At 40.7% G+C, this 14,950-nt stretch overlaps 1 long non-coding RNA gene across 2 annotated transcripts; it reads right to left on the bottom strand.

Moving 5' to 3' along the window:
• Window positions 1-6,050: 6,050 nt before the first annotated feature.
• On the bottom strand, window positions 6,051-9,207 carry LOC146961308 (uncharacterized). Of its 2 annotated transcripts, XR_015035200.1 has the most exons (5): window positions 8,867-9,207; window positions 8,512-8,619; window positions 8,199-8,287; window positions 7,482-7,679; window positions 6,051-7,063 (listed from the first exon to the last, which is right to left on the bottom strand). It is a non-coding gene; the product is annotated as an uncharacterized LOC146961308 (long non-coding RNA). The 2 variants fall into 2 exon arrangements; XR_015035199.1 differs by lacking the exon at window positions 8,867-9,207 and having other exon boundaries at window positions 8,512-8,737.
• Between the last annotated feature and the right edge of the window lie 5,743 nt (window positions 9,208-14,950).

Below are 14,950 nucleotides of genomic sequence, written 5' to 3'. Positions count from 1 at the left end.
ATCTCTCTGTCAGGTATGACTGTCTTGTTAGGGATTAGTTTTTATGTAGGCTGTTGCGTGAGCACAAAAACAAACTCAGAGCTCTGATGTGATCAAACTCAAATTCAGAACTTATAATGAACAGAAATGTGACTTACAAGCACAGAATCCTGATGCTGCTTTTGTTTTTGCACGAGTTTTTTGTGGTATTTCTTTTTTCCTTCTGTTTTTTGGGGTAATTTTTTTCTGACTTAGCTATTGAGATGTCAAAATCCTGTGAGAAGCTCCCACCTGGAAGTAACCTAAGGACTGATTTCAAAATAAAGGTGCTACATCAGACTGCTCTGATATTTTCTGAGTGACACTCTCTGAGGTGGTGTTCTGTAATAACAGGTAGTTTCCTTTCAATATAAATCTGAATTTACTGGGAACACAGTGAAAACAAGAAAAATGAGTGGGGTTTTCCTTTGAAAATCTGCAATGCCGGTGATAGCTCGACTGTATTTTTTGTGGAGCATATGCATGGATGTATCTCATCATGGGTATTAGATCCGTGATGAAGTAGTAGAGGCTTGACTGCTGCGGTTAAACGTTACTTGCAGGTGGGAGCTTCTCGCAGGATTTTGAAATCTCGTTAAGTCAGAAAATAATTACCCTGAAAAACAAACCAAAAAATATAGATTTTTATTTTATTATTCAAGTGAATGCAATACGCTTCCGTAAAAAACCAGGAGGAACAATGTCAAAACACATAGTAGTTTTTTCTTTTTATATTAGATGAACCTATGACCCGAGATAAAACCACCTCAACTTTGGCTTTAACATTAAATGAAACACATACACACTAAAAAAGGAACAACTACCTGCAGAGATGGGGACTCGAGTCACTGTGACTTGGACTCGAGTCGACTCGAGTCGCTATTTTGATGCGACTTGACTTGACTTGACAAAAAATAAAAGACTTGCGACTTGACTCGGACTTGAAGGTTAAAGACTCGGGACTTGACTTGACTTGAGACACGATGACTTGAATGACTTGAATGACCAGCCGCCACCGCTGAATTTTTCACCGGCACGGCACCAGCTCAGTCGGTGTTTTTTTTTTTTCCCCCGGACTTTTTATGCACTTATTTTGAAAGGAGCGCTGGAGAGAGAGAGGGAGGGGGAGAGAGTGAGAGGGGGGTTTGATACGGAGGGGCCTCCAGGGTCGCTGCAGCGGGCGTGCTACATGGATCTGTTAGGCTATTATATAATACATCCATGGAGTGCCATCACGCTCGCAGCTCAGTGTTTTTAAACGGAGATTTCATCCGGAGTTTCAGTGACGGTGAGCGGCCTGACGCTGCTTCATTAACGCTGCGTCGCCGCCGCTGTTCAGAGTCGGGACAAACGCACAGTAACCAATAGACCTAACAGTCACCTGTTACCAGCGTTACCATAGCGAGAAGCTAACGTGTCCTTTTTAAAAAATAAAAAAAATCTCCTCTGCTTCAGCCTCACGTTCTCACTGCTGCAGAATCTGCAGTGACTACACAGCTGTTTGCCTGTCAGTTAGCATCCAGGAATGTTTCAATGTTACACATTCTTTGACTTTTGAATATAAAATATCAAATTAATATCTAACTACTTGGTATGAGTGCAGGCTGAGAATGGTGTTGTCATGATAGAATATAGCTAATAGATTTTCTGTTCTATTCTATTGATGTAGTAGGAGTTAACCTTTTGTAATCAGATCAGGTATGAAGAGGCTCATTAATGCATTATAAGACATGATAAGACATAAGACATAATAGATGTTCTATTCTATTCTATTCTAATATATTGTCTTCACTTTATTTAGATTAGATTCTGCGGGTGAAATTGCAATAATAAGGTGACTTGACTTGGACTTGACTTGACCTATGCACGACTTGACTTGGACTTGACTTGACATAACCTGTGACTTGACTTGACTTGACTTGCCCAAAGAAAAATGACTTGGGACTTACTTGAGACTTGACGCTGCGACTTGAGACTTACTTGAGACTTGCACATGTGTGACTTGGTCCCATCTCTGACTACCTGTAACAGAAACTAAAACTTTGAGGAGTTTCTAGATTGAACTAGAACCGGCCTCGTTGGTCATAATCAGAGGCGATCAGAGCTTTGATCAGAGGTGAGGACAGAGACAGAGGAGAGCGTCTCTGTCTCTGTCTCTGTGTGTTTTGCTGGGAACAACAGAGTCAGTGGTCAGTGTTAAGTGCTAAATGAAAATAGCTGTTGGTTGATAGATGATGTCGTTTCAACAGCAGCCGCCATTACAGCTTCATCTATCGCGGTGGACCGTGGTGCTGTTGTAGGGTCCATTACTCACTGTAACACACACACACACACACACACACACACACACACACACACACACACACACACACACACACACACACAAGAAGTAATGGATGAAAGCTTCAGAAATGCTCAGCGCTCCAGAGAGGAGAGGACGGGCCGTCTTATAATTTAATGGCATGAAACACTTTATTCTGAAAGATTGAACAAGAACTAGTGATACTTTTGTGTGTGTGTGTACGTGTGTGTGTGTGTGTGTGTGTTTCCATGCCACATTGCACCATCTCTCCCCCTCCACACACACACACACACACACACACACGCCTCGAACATTTACTTCCCTCCGCTCACCCAAGACGATGAAACTCTGACAACCCAGAGTGCGAAGCTAAAACAAACGTCAATCGTCAGCAGCCGGCAGTAACAGCCAGAGCTTCACTGTTGTGTGTCTCTGTCTGTGTGTGTGTTTGCATGATGATGCATGTATGTGTGTGTGTGTGTGTGTGATGCAGCCTGTCTGTCGCTGCCATGGCCCAGCAGCTCGTTGTTTCGTCGGTTTTTCTCTGCTACACTTGTGAAGTGACAGTTTGTGACAAGCAGAAGACTCGCAGGACGAAGCTGCGCTGACAACACGACGCACACAGACACACACATCAACCAGAACAACTGTCCTCTAACACGACTAACACTACACAGTCCTGGAAAGACGAGGAAAAAGAAACACAGTGCTGGTTTCTGAGCTCTTTGCATGGCTGTATATCGTCATTTAAAAAGTTTCATCTCCAAACTGAAACCCTGCGACCACGTGTGTCGACAGAAATAACCTCAATCAAATTCTTTATGTGTCATAATGTCAAACAGGCTCCAATCACGGTCAGTTTTTTATTAATGAATATGAGCTCCCTGTCAAATAATTCAACCTCCGTCTCTTTACAAATTAGCCTCCATGCAAATACACCGCAACCCAAATTTACATTCTGTGTCAGAGATCAGTGCTAATGCAGGAGGCAGAGTGAAGTCCATGCAGTGCGGATGGTGGAGTAGGAGTCTGCCGTCGGTAACAGGAATTAAAAGCCGGCGGGAAAGAAATTAATCTCTAATGCAAATTGGTTTTTGTTAGACTGAGATTAAAAATTCATTCTTGACCTGAGACGATCTCCAAGACCAAGGCCAAAGGATCACAGAAACATGGTTCACAAGGCTGCACATCTGGGCCTTTCCCATTTCTCCACTTGGCTCAGTGTGCTTGGTTACGCACACACTTTGGTGACGTTTTGCTGGTGGAATGTACATTTACTGTACATATAGTGTGCAGCATGTATTAAGTAGCCATATTAAAAAGCAATCGGGACATACTTGACAAGTGCAGCCTGTCATCAGAGTGCCATTGTGCACACTAGCACAACGCTGACACACACACACACAGCACAGCAAAAGTTTTAATAAACAGTGCTGCTCGATTACAGTCTCATCTACTCCAAAAGTGTCTCTATGCGCAAGATTCAAATCATAAATGTGTAAGCCCAACTGCATAAGAAAAAAAACAAGGATAGAAAAAAGAAAAAAGTTAAACACACAGGATTAAACAGAGTGTGATGAAAAATATTCACATAAGGTAGCTTTAACCAATAGAGAAAATTCATAATTATGTGATAACAGGTCAAAAATTATCAGATGTGAAAATATGAGAAAAGATATGAGATTAAAAAGTCATTTATGAGATAGAAAGTCTAATTCATTTTATTGAAATGTATTCAATGGCATTTCCCAAACGTGGCTTGTGGCTCCCAGTGACGGCAGACTTGCCCAGCTGGTGCATTGTGGGATTTATACTTGGAATTAAAAAGAAAGAAAAAGGCTCGCACACCGCAGGGCTCCTAAATGCAGTCCATTTATATTTGGGATTTATACTTGGCCAAACACTGCTCCGATGCCGTCTTACAGTAAATGTGGGTAAAGTGCAGATCAAGCGTGCTGGACTTTTGGTTGTTGGAGAAATGGGACACACTTGCGCACTTACACTAAGCCCATGAACGCGCACGGCAAGTGTGCAAGCGTGTAAGTGTTATTGAGTGTGCATATTGGGACAGTGTGTCGTGTGTGTCGTGCATGAACATGAATCACCTCACCAGAAGGAGGCGGTAACGCATGAAAAGCTGTTTCCCAACTGCCAAGAAACAGCAGAAGAAGTGAGTTCTGCAGCAGCACCTGAGGATTCACTGCTGCTAATACTGGTGATTCAAACGGCTGTGCAGCTGAACCCAGTTTCTATTAATATTACAAGGACTTTCATTAAGAAAACATCACAAATTCTGATAGAAAAAGCCAACAGGGTCTGAAAAAAAATGAATGTGAACTTCAACCACAGGAGCAATGATTTTGAAACAACACTGCACCCAACCTATTCTTTTAAAATACTTATGAATGACCACAAGAATTAATTCATTGGGTCATTGGTTTTTTATTTAGCTAAACCAGCCTGGAGCTCGGACAGAGGAGGTTATTCTACTAAAATAAGCAGAAAAGAAATGAGTTGAAGTAGTTTATTTTAATCTGTGTGAACTGACCCTTGAGCTCTTGTGAAGTGTGAACTTTGCGAGATTACTTTGCCAACCGTTATTCAGGTTGTTCTGGTTTCCGTCCAGAGCTGCTATTAGAGCCATTTCTCACAAGCTCTGACAAACGGGTTGAGGAAAATCAGCCACAGCTCTGAGGACTTCCTTTAAAATTATAATCATTAAGATTTCAAGCTGTTGACCAATGTGGTATGTAGTTGAAAAGGTGACATAATAATACAGGTCCCAGAGCACAGAGAACAAAAAGAACTTGGTAATGGCAGTAATGATCAAACTCTTTACTTCAAATGCTCTCCTCCACTGGCATTCGTCCAGGATGTGCAGCACGCATCATTTCCTGTGAGTCCTGTGAGTGTGAAGTTTGGCAGTTTAAATCCTGGTTGGTTGAAGTTTCAGGCAGCAGCAGCAGCAGCAGCAGCAGCAGCAGCAGCAGCAGCAGCAGCAGCAGCAGCAGCAGCAGCAGCAGCTCTAACAAACCTCCACTCAGGCCCCTGCAGAATGTAAACCCACACTGTAAGAAAAATTCCGTAGAATTTACGGTAAAATACTGGCAGCTGTGGTTGCCAGAATTTTACCGTAGAAAATACGGTCACAATGTATTACACATTACGGTATGCTGTTTTGACAACCGTAAATTTCACAGTAGAGAACTGTTATTTGTTTACGGTAATTTGCTGTAAAAATAACGGTTATAATATAAACCTGTTTACGGTAAATTCTTTTAAAAATAACGGATATACTGTAAACCTAATTACAGTCCATCAGTGAAAAAACACGGTAAAACTGTAAGATATAGTACGGTATTTTATTGCAAAATTCACGGTAAAATACTGGCAGCTGTGGTTGCCAGAATTTCACCGTAAAAAATACGGTACAGCACATAATGGAATTACAGTTTGTTGGCGTAGATTTTACAGTCAGCAAATGCAAATGGTAAATTATAAAGGAAATGACCAATTAAAGGACAATTCCAGGCGAATTCAACTCGGGGGTGTATTTTCCTATCATTTTAGGTCTAAAAGAAGGAATCTGAAGATTTTCAGTTTAATCACTCCTGTTTTGCGGTAGTTGCGTCTGTCCCCGCATCGCCACGGCAGCAATGAATGGGAGTGGATGTAAGTTCCGCTGTTTAGGCTGTTTACAGCTCTCAAAGCCGCAATTTTTTTTTTCAAGCAAGCCGACATGTTTGTAAAACTAGATCTAATTCAAAGTCTCCCAGAGTCTTGCGCGAGCCCGAAGTTGCAGTGCTGGTGTATTCAGGTGCAGTTGGAGCTATCGTTTGTGTCATAAACACAGGAATACCAACTCTTGACTTGCTTCAAGTGTACATTTTTTTCCACAGACAGCGTCAGGTGGCTACTCAAACATGCGCCGAGAAGTTTTTTTTTACTTGAAGCAAGTAAAGAGTTGATATTCCTGTGTTTATGACACAAACTGTAGCTTTCCTACTGCACCGGAACACACCGAGCACGGCAACTGGGTCTCGCGCGAGACTCCGGGAGACTTTGAATTAGATCTAGTTTTACAAACATGTCGGCTTGCTTGCTTAAATAAACTTCTCGGTGCATGTTTGAGTAGCCATCTGACGCTGTCTGTGGGAAAAATTTGCGGCTTTGAGGGCTGGAAACAGCCTAAACAGCGGAACTTACATCCACTCCCATTCATCGCTGCCGTGGCGATGCGGGGACAGACGCAACTACCGCAAAACGGGAGCGATTAAACTGAAAATCTTCAGATTCCTTCTTTTAGACCTAAAATTATAGGAAAATACACCCCCGAGTTGAATTTGCCTGGAATTGTCCTTTAAGCCCATTGTAAACCAAAGTACAGACTATAATTGATAAACTTTAAGAACCTCTCTTTGCATATACACATTCTCTGTGAAAACAGAACTTGTCCAGTATACTCACAAGGCAGTGTTGACATCTTGAAAAGACAGTGTGTGTCCATACATATGAAGAAGGATAGTCCATGATAGAAGAAATAAACATAATGAAAAAAGGAGCCGTTTGCCCTGTGTTGATCAACACTAATGAGTCACTGAGTCCAGACTTGGCTGAAGAGGGCTCTTAACATATACATGGTGTTCAAGAAACTGGAACTTAAAGCATCCAGCAGTCACCAGTTCTGCTTGAAGACTCATATATTGTCCATTTGGTGTCCACTGTAGACTGGCATGATCCTCTCTGCAGCCAGAAAACAGAAACAAAGCAAAGGTTAGATTGATGCAGTGCCTGAGCATGGTGCCTACAGAGATAAATTCAGCCTTCTGTTGTTAAACTGAGCTCCAATGAGCTATACATAGAATGAAACCAGCACTCTGGAATATAGTTTTGCAGGTCATCAGGAGTATTTCATTTATTTTATTGTATTAGTGTGAAAGGTAGAAACTGTCACTTTTCAGGACTAAATGATCATCAGTATTTGTTTCACCCTTGTCGAATTGCAGCCTAAATCCTGAATCCTGTCTGTAATACTGATTTTTTTCTACTGTATGTTTGTATGAAGCTGTTGGCACCGTGCACTTGTGGGAGATCGATTGAGTGAAGTTTGAGTTGTGCTTGCATCTACTCATTTGCTACACTGACATAAACCATTGCTTACCTCTAATTAGCCTTGACAAGACTGGTGTTTGAGTCATTGGGTCCAGACTTGACTGAAGACAGGTGGGACAGAGTCTCATTCAGACATGGTACAATGTTGAAGAAACTGGAACTTTGGGCAGGTGTTGTCATCATTCCTGCTTGAAAATTCACCAGCAGTCTTCAATCAGGTGTTTACTGTGGACTGGCATGAACCTCTCTGCAACCAGACAAAGAAAGACAACAAAGAAAACATTGTTAATGATAATGATAATTATTATTATATAGCACACTGTTGCAAAGTGCTTCCTGCAGCAACAACAACAACAAACAAAACATTAATAAAAGTTGGAACATAAAAAAAATAAATGGTGAATGAAGAGTAGGTTTAAAAAATCTAATAGAAAGGCCAACCAATAAATATGATTTCAGGAGGCGCTTAAAACAGTTAACAGATTTAGCAGATCTAATAGATTAAGAGAGATTGAGGGAGAAACTGTGGAGGCTACAGCTGAAAACACACAATCCTTTGGATTTGACATTGAATCAGTGATTTTGATGTTTTTTTTAAGGATAGTTCCGAGGATTTATCCTTAAGGAACTCCAGATAATAGGGTAGTAGACATAAATGGGAGACATAATTATTGATGTGGCCATGTAAATATTTGACAGGTATGAAGAAACAAAAACATTTAATGGCAGCACCAGTTCAGAAGCCTATCAATTTAAATGTACTCACTGAAGCTGAGTGTTGATAACGCTGAAGATGTACTGGCCATGCCACATTCCTGCAAAGTAGGCTGCCTTGCATTCTCCAGCTGCACCATGCTGAGGAGAAGGTAAAATGATTTTGTAGTGTTAAAAATGTGTACAACTAAGGATGGGATGGTTCTGTACAAATATATATGTTGAACACAAAATGAACTCATGTAACACTTCAGTAATAATGATAATGGACAGAAGTAACTACATGGATATCTGAACAAGGCAGTTTTAGGCTGGTGTATTTTCCCTCTTCCACACAAACACAGTAACTTAACACATAACTTTACCTTAACAGTAATGATGTTGGCCTCCATTAGGAACTTCTGCACCTCCATGAGAGCAAGGCTCCTCTTCAGACCGTCTATCTCCATGTGCTAGCTTCCACATACTTTACTCTGATTAGAAAACACAAAAACTCTGGTTACTCTCAGGTCCTGTCTCTCATGCTACAGTCTCATGCTATAGTAGTCAGCGTTATTAGCTTAACGATCGACCGTTTGCGTTAGCATAACGACCGTTAGCTGTATTAGCATAACAATCGATAACGGTCGTTAGCGTTAGCCTAGCCATCGTTAGCGTTAGCCTAGCTCATGTGCTAAACGGCCAAAGTAACACAAACCATGCTTATTTTTAAATACTTACAGTTCATCTGTAGCTTTTCCACGGACAGTTGGTATCGATCCAACCTGAGAAAGTCCAGTCCGATCCACCGACACTCGTTGCTGAAGCAGTCAGACTTTTTTGCAGACTGAAGCTGGGGCATTTCCATCAAAAATAAAATTAATCCACTTTACTTATGTCGTCTTTGGCTGACCACAGAGCAGCTTGGTTGTAACCAGGTTGTAACGGCGCTCCGGCCAAAAATAACGGATCTTGGTGGCGCGCAGCAAACCAACCGTTGACCCAACAAATGGGTTACTATGGTTACTCGCTGCTGGGTCACCTGTGGGTCACCCAAGCCAGAGCTGACTCAAACTTCTTCTTTTTTTTTTTGTGTGTATGTTATGGAGACTAAATTGTACAATAGAGATGTTTGTATTTTAAAAAATATATATGTCTAAACTCCATGTTTGCACATTTATTCTGAAATATATATTACATATAGGCTATTACATGTTATTTTGACTTAGTATCTTAATCTTATCTTAATTCACTGTGTTTTGACAACATGTAGTTTTTCTATTGCATTAAGTGCTTCGCATCGACCCGAACAATGCCCACGTGACCACAGCCTGTCCTGATGTATTGCCCTACCATACTTTTTAACATTCTACTTTCTATAGAAATGATGGTATGATTTAATGGTTGTGTACCGTAAATTTAAACGTAAACACCAGCAAAATCTGTAATTCAGACAGAATGATACCGTCAATTTTAGGGTAATTACACGCTTGTGACATTATGGTATTTTACCGTGAATTTTGCAAACTTTTTACAACATTCACAGTAAAATTCCATATTTTCTACTTAGTAAGACCGTAAAATTTAAAGTTATTTACTGTATCTTGATTTACGGTAATTCAGTGTATTTACTACAGTGATATACTATTTTTGATTTTACGGTATTTTACTGTTGCTATTTGACAGTTTTTTACCGTAATTTCTACGGACATTTTTTACAGTGCACTCAGTGACTATTACTGGGAAAAAAAATGGGTTGAATATAATTAAAATGTGATGGATTAACTGTAAACACTACAGACAACTATACATTTATAATTAGCACACGGCAGCGAGCTGTGTTGTTGTGCTTGTTATTAAGGTTTAGAAAGGACTGCAGTAGCAATATTTAACCAGTTATGGACTCTATTAAGAGATTAAATCAAATCATGCAACACAAAGTGCTTTAAACATAGGAAAAACATTACAAATAAAGCCCCTCCCTCCCACCCTCCAATGGGAAAGTTTACTTTGTATTTTACATCTCTTACACTCTCTATTTATACAGTACAATGAACCCTTTTTTGTATTAATATTTCATATTTTCAAGGAGCGATATGTAAGACTGGGCAAAACTGTTACTGCAGTCAAATTCAAAATACTGCAGCGTGTTGTGACATATTGGATGATTTTATGATTACTTGTAATTACATATAGTAGCTCCTTTAACAGCCGTCTCTTTGTAAGCCAATACTAGTTGTACTATATCTTGACTGTGCTTTCATCGTCATGTCACGTCAATCAACTGAACGTCAGGGAATAAACACACTGTCCCACGCTTTCAATAGCTCATTACTGATGATCGGTGTTTATTCTCTGCAACGCCGCTCTTTTCTTTAAAAGTGCCCCCCCCCCCTCCTGTCGCTTCATGACAACGCTCCTGCTGTGAGGAGGAAATGTAGAAATGCCAAATGCAAATGAAAGCGGGATAAACTGCCGAGTGTCCTACAACATTCTGAAGGACACGATGTGGAAACATCACGGCGCGCGGGTAATGATGTAAGAATCTGTAATCTTATCTCCTAGAAACACTGTAACTCTAGGGTGTGTTTCAGAGTTATTTATTCAGTGTTATCCCTCCTCTAGTCGCTGTACTTAAGCATCATCTCCACTGTTTTCCTTTTAACATTATTTACCAAAATGTTGGAGCATATAAAGGAATTGTCCTGGGGATAAAAAACAGGGGGATAACACGTCCCCCTCTCTCTCTCCTTGTGGTTGGATCCTCTGGGATCGGCTGCTGCTTTTGAAGTGATTCCTTTCTTTCTTGTCCTGGAGGAAACTGGAGTCTCGCTTCATGTCCTCCACCTGTCGCCCACATATTGTTTTTTAATGAGGTGTTTTCGGTTCAGTCGGTAATGGTGTTTTCATTATACCTCCTTGACCACTGGCATTGTCTCAATGAGTTTTTAAAAATGCTCCAAGTCCCGATCCCTCATCTCCTAAAATGTATATTGTGTCTTTAACTGTGAGGACAGCTGTTGTTTCCCCAACGCTATTTTAGTATCACAACCCATTTTATATCTTTTATGAGTCAACATTATATCGAAAGAAATTCCATCCCCTCAAAGCACAGAGTCCGTCTGTTCTCCTCAGAGAGACCGATGACCACCTTTTTTAGATGCTGGAGGAAACTTCTCCATAAAAATCTTCTAAATCGAACCGCAGCCTTGAATATTGAAGATAAAATAATTTCACTGTGGCTCTGAACGGCTCGTGTTGGGACTTTATTAAGATTCAGTTTGCTCTCCCAGAAAGTCACCTTCAAAGTACAAAGGATTTTTTGGATGCATTTCCCCTTTTCTGGAGCTGTGGGCGAATCCAATCTGTGTAAATCAGACCAGTCATCGGCTGCATCATGTGTGTGTGTCGACCAGATCACGGTCAGTTTTGAAACACTGTGCACATACAGTGCAGCCGGGACAATTTTTGGATGCCAAAGGTTGTGAATCAAATATTTGTATGTATATAATAGTAAATGCTTCCTGTTTTCTGCTTGTTTCGGCGATCTGTTATTTGTGCAGCAACAAATGTTGAAGGAAGTTGGCAGCGGCTGCTCCATCTGTGATTCTTGGACCTGATATTTCTTGCGTGTCGATGTCCATTTCATGTTGACTTCAGAACAGCGTTTACATCAGAGGGTGATAATCCGAGGTATCATCTGTTGCCTGTCTTCTGGTCTCCACGGATAAATGGATGAAAAACTGATTCACTGCATAGTTTCATACATTGTTATTCAAATTGAGGTGATGAGTCGTCAATGTTAAAGCCAAAGTTGAGGTTCATCTAATATAAGAAGAGAAAACTACAGTATGTGTTTTGACATTGTTCCTCCTGGTTTTCTACAGAAGCATATGGCATTCACAAAACCGTGGTTTTTCTGAGTAATTTATTCTTTTGTTTGGTTTTTTTGAATATTTTTTTCAGTTTTTCTGACTAATTATTTTCTGTCTTTTGTGGTAATTGTTTTCTGACTTAGTTATAAAGGTGTTACACCAGACTGCTCTGATATTCTCTGAGGTAGTATTCTGTAATAACAAGTTATAACCTTTATTTATTCTCGAGAGACATTGAGGTTGCCCTCATTTTCAATGTCGTCGAGTTTACAACGCAGTTAAAAATATTGACAGTGGTTACAGTCATTTGAAGTGATTACAACCAATATACACTTAACAAGAAACAAGAAATACAATCATCTGAAACAGTTACAAATGGAAACACAGTTATTCATGACCAAGTACCTAAACTCACTGAGTGAAGGGAGCGCGTCCAATCTCAGAATGTGCTGTAACGCGTTCCAAGAGCTAGGGGCATCATAACAAAAAGCAGTCTTGCCAATACTCGTAAAGACTCGAGGAACTTTGAGTAGCAGTAGTTCAGCCGAACGGGTCCTGTAAGTACCAGAGTTCCATTCCAACATATTTGTTACATACAATGGTAATTTGCCTGTAAGAGCCTTAAAAATATATAAAAACCAGTGCCTCTAGCGCCTTTCCTCAAGAGAAGGCCAACCAACTTTTCCATACAAAACACAGTGGTGAGTATCATATTTATCACCCGTGATAAATCTTAGAGCTGAATGATAGACTGAATCTAGACGTTTCAGAGTTGAGGCAGCAGCATGTCTATAGATGATATCACCATAATCAATGACGGACATAAACACTGCTTCAATTATTAATTAAAGAGAGCATTGGAAAGCAAGATTTGTTTCTGTACAGAAAACCAATTTTTTGTCTCAACTTTAAGATAAGTTCATTAAAGCAGATATCATCGGCACGGCCGTTTCGGCTAATGCTGTGTTCAAGGCAGGCTTTTGAAACCGTAAGTTACAGCTTCAAGTCACAACTACGACTTGGTAGCGTTCCAGGTAACCCGTAGCTCGTGTTTTTACCGTCCTGTTGTCTGTGAAAGTTCCCTATAACGGCCACTCGTAACTTCCGACCCGTGAACTCGTACCAGATCGAACTGGTATGACTTCACAGGAAGGAAAAAACAAAGTACGAGTTTCCTTGAACGCACCATGAGTTAGCAGCCCCCGCCCTTGTCAGGCATCAATTGGTCCTCGTGCTAAGTCACCACATTCACGCGCATCCCTTGGCTGCACACACAGCCCTTCATGCCGTTCTCTCCCCTCATTGGATAACACTTGTATCCCACAAGGAAAATTTTCTCCTCGGGTTACAGCAGAGCAGAGTGACGGAGAGACTCGTGTTTAGGCTGAAATACTTCATGTAAGTGATTGCTGACGGAAAATAGGACTATTTAGGACTTATATTAACAAAAACATTCCACTGATATCTGCTTTAATATGATATTTGAACGAGAAATCCTCATCTAGCCAGATCCCAAGATATTTGTACTCCTTGACTCTCTCAATTTCTGAGCCAGTTTTGGTGTAAAGATGGATACTATTGTAATCAACATTTTTGGATCGGGTAAACAACATATATTTTGCATATATATATATTTATTTTATATTTTGTTAAGTAGTTTCCTTTCAATATAATTCTGAATTTACTGGGAACACAGTGAAAATAAGAAAAATGAGTGGGGTTTTCCTTTGAAAATCTGCAATGCCGGTGATAACTCAACTGTATTTTTTGTGGAGCATATCCATGGATGTAGCTATGTCATGAATCTAAGATGTAATAGATCCGTGATGAAGTGGAGGCTTGACTGCAGCGGTTAAACCTTACTTGCAAGTGGGAGTTTCTCGCAGGATTTTGAAATCTCAGGAAAAAATTACCCTGAAAAATAGAAAAAAAATTGGCAGAAAAACTGAAAAAATATTCAAAAAAACTAACCAAAAAATAAATGACTCGGAAAAACAGAAATGATTACCCCGAAAAACAAAAACAAAAAATAAATTACTCAAGTGAATGCAATACGGTTCCATAGTTTTCCACTTGTTCATCTTGTTTCTTTTCAGATTGTTGTTTCCTGGTTGGAAGAGAAACACAGGATGGGATGACAGGTGCTGACAGATTTGACAGTAAACATACTGTTGGAGGGTTTTGGGTGCTGGTGGTTGATCCCTCCGGGGTGACGGAGCGTGCAGCCATGAATCTGCTCCACCTGCACATCTCGCTGTAAAACGAGGAGGAAACACACGACCACACTTCCTACAACAGTTCTCTACATCGTGACTCATCTGTTGCTTTCATTCTTCCAGAAAGAGAAACACATCATCGTCACATCTGGCTTCCAAATCTGATTGATCTCTGTAGAAATGACAGACACAGAACAACTGATCCGAGATCAGTGGGAGGCTCACGAGCGGCTGCATTACAAAACTATTCCACAGTGGGGTTATATTGGTCTAATCTGTCCTCCCCGTGCCCTCATTCTCCTCATCTACCTAGAATGAAATATGAATCCAGGACGTGCCCGGTCATATGAATGCTGATTCTCCCAGTGGCAGGTGAGCGTGCGCGTAAAGTCCAACATTTGTATGCAAATAAATGCAAAAAGCCACATGCCATTCTCCATTTTTCGAGTGGTTGCTACGAGCAACAAGTGTATGCATATTTCTCCTGGGCAGGTGTGATTATGAAGCATTTGTCATGGCCCAGTGTCATCAGCGAGGGATAGCGCCTGCAGAAAAATGCTCCTGATGAACTCTTCTCTGAAATGGAAAACTGCTCTGATAATGGCTTCCAATAGATTTCCCATCACGTCTCGGTAAGAGGCGGCTGATCTGCTGCAGACTGTAACACGGTGCTGTTCAACCTGCACTCTCGCTCCACATTGAACACTTTATTATCAGAGAGGTGCGCTGTAGTT

Source organism: Trachurus japonicus, chromosome 24, assembly GCF_045865225.1.
Source record: "Trachurus japonicus isolate A0001 chromosome 24, Traja_1.0".
NCBI classification, from domain to species: domain Eukaryota; kingdom Metazoa; phylum Chordata; class Actinopteri; order Carangiformes; family Carangidae; genus Trachurus; species Trachurus japonicus.
Note: the sequence above shows the minus strand (reverse complement) of the source record. Positions and strands in the feature narration are given on the sequence as shown.